Genomic DNA, 6,000 nt, shown 5'->3' with positions numbered 1-6,000 from the left:
GGCAGAACTTCTACAGAGGGTGGGGGCTTTGAGGACACTTAATGTTTAAATTAGCTTTGTGGCATTTAGCCCTGTTGTCTTCCTTCTGCAAGCCTAGTGCACGGCCCCCGACAGCTTTAAGACGTCTGGCGTTTTAAAATGCTGACTTTAAATTACTTCTATGATTGAGAGGTTTGGCAGGAGATGGGAGAGGAGCCTAGGGTGTGACTCGTCTGTTTACCCTGTCACCAGGTAACAGATAATATTCTTCAGCTGTTATTTTGGTTTGTATCCTTGTTAAAGTTGCTTTATCTCACGTTTTGTCATCTAGCAGAACTTATAACAATAATATGCTTCCTTTTTTAAGATTATAAAGCAGAGAAATGCTCCTGGCAAACCACTCCAAGAGCACAGAAGGGAATTCTCGCTCATCTTAGGCGCTCCTGGGAGGAACCAAACACTCGGGTAGGTTTTAACCTCAGATGGGTTCACAGCACAGCAACGCTTTCCAGGCCTAATAAGCACTATGCCTTCAAGGGCGGAGCCAAGGGTCGCGCTCTCCTCCAACAGCATGACGCTCTTAGAAGGTGTGGAATTCTAGAATCCACGCTCACCTGAAAGATACCGGGGAAAATGGGCGCTTTCCAGCAAAAGGCAAGCTTTACAAGTGCCTCGGTAATGTGTGAAATCATTGCACTTCCAAACTCCCAAGAGTTGGCGGGTCTGAGCGCAGCTGACCTTCGGAGGAGCCAGGAACGCCCTGCAGGCAGGGCCGGCTTGCGAAGGGAAGGGGTGGATGCTGTGGGGACCCGGATAGGGGTTGGGGGACGCTGGGAGGTGGCCTGCCCGGCGGCCCCTGTCCACGCGTGAACAGCCCGGGGGCTCCACGCGGAACAGACCCGACTCTGGGAGTCGGGCCCCGCGCCCCGCGCCCACGCGTGCGCAGCCAGGCGGGGCGTTGGGCCGAAGGAGGGGGCGCAGGCGGCCACGTGGCTCCGCAGGAATGCGCGGGCGCCGGGGCGGGGCGCGGCCGAGGAATGGGCAGGCGCGGCAACCAATGGGCTCCGGAGGCCGCCCAATCCGGCCAATCACGGCGTGGGGGTGGGACGGCCTCCTTATGGGCGGGGCCGGGCGCATCCCGGTGGCCGACGCCGGGCGGGGAGAGGGGCGCTCGGAGGGACGGCGGGCGGGGGTCCGGTCCCGGCTGCAGGGTGAGTGCGGGCCAGGGCCGGGCGGGGGTCTTGCGGGGTGGGAGCCGGTGGGGGCCGGCGGGGGTCCTGCAGGTGAGAGAGGGCGGGGGCGCGCAGGGGTCCTGCAGGGTGAGAGCGGGCCGGGGACGGATGGGGACCCTTGCACCGCGCCTCCAGCGAGCCGCCCGCGGGGACTCGGAGTTTTATTTTTTCCTGTGAAGCTTGCACTTCTGCCCATCTGCCCCCGAGCTAGCCAAGTCCCCCCGCCCCGCCGAGTCCGGGCTGCCTCCCCACCCCAGGTTTTGTGGGAGGCGCGAGGACACCTCGGGGTGCGCCCTGCCCCGGACGCACAGTGCGGGTGCCGGAGCCGAGGCCTCGGGGCAGCCCACTTACCGTGGGTCCGGGGATAACGGGGTTGGTCGAGAACCCCGGCTGTGAGCTCTGTGCTGGAGGGACCGCAGGCCGGCCTGGGGTCCACGCGACCCCATGCGGTTGCATGAGCCATGGCTAGTCGGGGTGTAAGGGTGGGCACAGAGATTTATACTTACCTATAGAGGCAGAGGTCCTTGGCCTGCTCGAGGGTGAAAAAACTTACCACTTTAAAAACCTGTGTGTGTTTCCTCTCGCCCCTGTCTACCCACGGCTCCAGAAACTGGTCGGCAGATGCCTGAATCGTCCCCTCCTGGCAACACTTTGGAGTTGAGCCACAAAGTAAAAATGGAGTAGCTGTCAGTGTTCTGTCAACTTTGTGGATTTTGTGCAAGAGTTACGTAATATCCCTCCAGGTGGACCATTGCAATGGATAACATTGTCACTGTTCATTTATTGCTTATATATTCTGAACTTCTGTTTTATAGGAAGTGACTTTTATTAGACAGGAAAGATGAGATTTACTCTGCGTAATTTTGAAACATGATTGCCCCCTTAAGCTCTCACAGTGTTTACTTGATTGGCCTTAGGATGTGATTAAGTGACCACAGCTGCAGTCAGGTGACTGAGTGACTCTTTACAGTCAGATGTAACTTTCATGGTTTCATGATTTCAGGTCAATAAGAAAAGTCACTCCTTGAAGGTGCTGTTTCATAACTGATTAATGTCCACACAGGCCTGATGTTATCACAGCACATTATAGACAGGGATGAGGTGAAACCAGTTATTCAAAATAGCTTTTTATCCTTTTAAAAGTTGAGCTTGACCTTCTAGTTTTAACCAAATTTGTCATCTTGATATTTTGACATGCTGCGTTTTCTTTGCATTAAAAGTTTTTTTTGTTTTATTGGAGGTACTGAGGATTGAACCCAGGACCTCATGCAAGCTAAGCATACGCTCTACCACCGAGCTACACCCTCTCCTTCTCCCTAGTTTTTTGTGGTGAGGTTGGAAGACTCTTAAGAAGTTCTTGGTGACAGAGGCATTCTGGTGGCTGCAGGGGCTTGGAGTTTCGACCCCAGGTTGAGGTCTGGAACTGCTCACCCGACCCTGGGTGAGTCAGGTCACCTGCAGAACTTCAGGTTACTCACTTAGGACGTTGCTAGAGGGCAAGAGTATGAAAAGGCATCTTAAACAAAGGGTGTTCTGCGTACGTTGGAGCAAAATGAAAATGTGGAGACTGGCTCTGTCCTCTGTCGGTGACAGACTCCTTGTGAGTGACGCACAGGGCCGAACAGAAAGGCGGCAACGATGAATTCAGAGCATATTTGTGTGTACTTCATACATCGTGCAGAGTTTGCACCGGTACAGACGTGATCAGAGTGAAAGAAGACGGGGAACATAGGTGTTAAACGTTTACGAGGTTACAGCTCTCAGTTGGGACTTCTGGAGGAGGAGGGGAACGTTCTGGGGGCTTTGAGTACAGAGGGGAGTTCGGTCACCCAGGTGCTGAGGGTGTGAGAGCTGAGGCCATGACCGTGCTCTGCAGATGTGTGGTAGGGCCTGCACTGGGGGTGGCCTGGCTCTGCCCTGTGAGCAGTGAGGCCAGGAGAGCTGGAAAGGACCCTCCTCTGCAGCACCGGTCCCCCCGCACCCCCGTCCCCTCATTCTCTCTCTCCTCCCCGACTCAGGCTTTTCAAAGATCCAGGCCTCACAGTTCATTTTTGCTCCTTTCTTTGCTTTTGTGTACACATTTTCAAAATTTTCATTATAAAAATGACCAGTCCTGGCCCTAGTGTTGTTCTTTCATTTCCTGTTCTTTCTGTTACTAAAAGTACCTGCTGGCAGAAGGTGCTTTCTGTGCGTTGTTGGTGTTTCATGGTTTTATTACACAAAGTTCAAAAGATTTTTTTTAAATATTAAAAAAAATTGTTTTTAAGTTCAACATTTTTCTCTTCCATTGGCTGCTTTCTGATGCTAGAAATTGTCTTTTAAAGTAAAATACAGCATCCAAAGCCCTGCGGTGGCCTTTGTGAAAGGGACTGTGGAGACGGCTCATAGGCAGGAGTGACCATCGTGGTCCCACCGGACAAGGGGACCCATCTGAGTCCCCTGTGACTCCTGAACTGGGGGTTTTAGGGGGGAGACAAGAGGAAGAGGTGGGGATGCCGGCATTCTCTGTGCACTGACGGCTCCACGGAGCCCAGGACCTTCCGCACGTGAGGTGTGTCTGGGTCTGAGGGCCTGGGCTTTGCTTCGTGGATGGAGGTTTTGCTGTTTGTTCCTGGGCCCCGGGCAGGCTGTCTGGCTGTGGGGGACCAGACCTCACGTGTGGACATCCTTGTCATTTTGTTTTTTTGGAAAGCGCCGTGGCCATTCAAACTCCACAGTCAAACGCAGACTGGATTTTGAAGTTGTGCCGTTGCTCACTGGTGGGGAGCGTCAGAGCTGACACATGTGTTGATGACAGTTTGATGGCACAGGACTCACATTTTGATGAGGGTGTGTTGTGCACTCTTGCTGTTTTATTCTGTTCCTTGCGTTATTTCTGTGAAGGAAGGAGAGACAGGTGATGCCGACTTCAGAGGCTGTGAGAACATGGAGCTGGAAGGTGGCTTCTGTGCTGAGGGTTACTGGGTCTCTGTCTTCGAGGGTTGCAGGGCCTCGGTCTCGGGGAGGACGCGGCGGCCTTTGCAACACGCGGAGAGGGCTGCTCCTCGGCTGGACCGGGCCGGGCTCTGAGTCACTCCAGCGGCAGCGGGGAGGGCTCCAGGGGGTAGGCACTGGCTGCGGTGTCGGACGGTCCCGTGTGGGCAGGTGTAGACACAGCCCAGGGATTCCAGAGTCGCCCGTGATCCCCGTCCGGAGCCGGAGCCTGCGCCTGTGTGCGCAGCGCTGAGCTGTGGTGGAAGGAATCTGGCGCCTGTTACAGACGGCGTGTGCAGGTCTGAGCCTGGCGGCGGGAGCGGCGGGCTGGGTGTGGGGCCTCCCGCTCCTGCTGGGGACGTGGACGTGGCTCCTGGCTCGGCCAGCCCTCTGGCTGCAGAATGGTAGGAACTTGATCGAAGTTTTGTCCTCGAGCGCTGGACTCAGCAGGCCACGCGGCCTTGCTGACGCGTGTCTGTCAGAGAAGCCGGGCTGGCCTCGCCCGCGGTTCTGTGGACTCAGCAGAAGCGCTTGGCCCAGAGCGGTGCTGGAGGGTCAGTGCTCCATCTTCACCGCTTTTCAGTGGCGCTAAAATCAGACCCGTGCCGTCAGGTCCTGGGGTCTGCAGAGGACGCGGGTCTCTGTCTGTGGCCCAGAGTCCAGGGCCTGGAGGGGCGGACGTGGAGCAGAGCCTGGGAGCCCGCTGGGCTGGCCGCCAGCCTCTGTTCTGGAAAAACGTTTAGACACGCTCCGCTCCGGTGACTTCACAGGAAGGAACGAGAGGGCGGCGTCCTGCCAGGCGCCGGAGATACCTGGGAGCTAGCCCGAGGGCTGCAGGGGGAGGCGGAGCTGCCTCCGGAGTGTGGGTCCCTGAGCCTGTCTTTGCCCGGAGGAGAGCCAGGCCTCAGGGAGCATCTTCTGGTTGCCCTGGAGAGCGCCCCCTTCTCCACCATTTGCAGGAGGAAGGGCGAGGACTCCTGGAAGGTGAGGAGGCTGTGTGCGCCTGCCAGTGATCCCGTTGGGGCTTTCTCTCCTGAGGACATACATTCAGTGTTGTTTTGTTCTCATGCGTTTTTAAAAGCAAGTTCTTGCACTTACAAAAAGAAAACAAAACCCTGAGGAACAGGGGCTGGCCTCTTTACGAACGGGAACAGGTGCATGTGGTCACGTAACAAGCTGTGATGTGGCACCCGCCAGTCTGGAAATGACTTGTTCATTTGACGGATGTTTCGTGAGCACCTACCGGGTGGTGGGTCCTAAGCGTCCTCAGTCCCAGGACTAGGCAGTGAGCAGATGGACCAAGCGCTGTTCTGTGGGGCTGATGTTCTGGTGTTTGGGGGAGAAGAGAGATGAGGAAAGCACACCGTACTTGAGATGAGGATAAAGGTAAAGCAGGAGGCGGGGCTGGGGTGCCGAAGGGGCTGGGGACCCATGGCAGGGGCCAGGAGAGGCCTCGCTGGGAAGGCGGTACTGAGTGAGGATCTTAGGGTGAGTGAGTGAGCTGTGCTGACATCCACGCAAGAGCATTCGGGGTGGAAGGAACGGCAGGTGCAAAGGCTCTGTGGCAGGAATGTGTCTGGAGCAGCGAGATGGCTGGGGGCTGTGGTGCTGGGACTGAGGAAGACAGAGCTTGACCTCAGGGAGGCAGCAGTGACAGAAAAGGGTGCAGGCAGATCTGACTTGTGTGTTTGTGGGCCTCCTGGCCGCTGTGTTGAGATGGTTATAGGGGAGAGAGGAGGGGGCAGGGAGGCCAGTTACGAGGCTTCTACAGTAAGTCAGGCAAGAGATGGAGGGTGGCCCTGGAGGGAGGGAGAGT

General features: G+C 56.4%; 1 protein-coding gene across 6 annotated transcripts in view; it reads left to right on the top strand.

The window, feature by feature from the left end:
* The first annotated feature begins 1,105 nt into the window (after positions 1-1,105).
* Positions 1,106-6,000, top strand: part of ARHGEF10 (Rho guanine nucleotide exchange factor 10) — a 71,735-nt gene continuing 66,840 nt past the window's right edge. For all 6 annotated transcript variants that reach the window (XM_072950569.1, XM_072950568.1, XM_072950567.1 and 3 more), the window contains exon 1: positions 1,106-1,190. The gene's annotated coding sequence lies outside the window, so the exon portion shown is untranslated. The remainder of the gene's footprint in view (positions 1,191-6,000) is intronic.

Source organism: Vicugna pacos, chromosome 26, assembly GCF_048564905.1.
Source record: "Vicugna pacos chromosome 26, VicPac4, whole genome shotgun sequence".
Classification (NCBI taxonomy): domain Eukaryota; kingdom Metazoa; phylum Chordata; class Mammalia; order Artiodactyla; family Camelidae; genus Vicugna; species Vicugna pacos.
The sequence above is the reverse complement of the archived record's forward strand: the minus strand, read 5'-3'. Positions and strand labels throughout refer to the sequence as shown.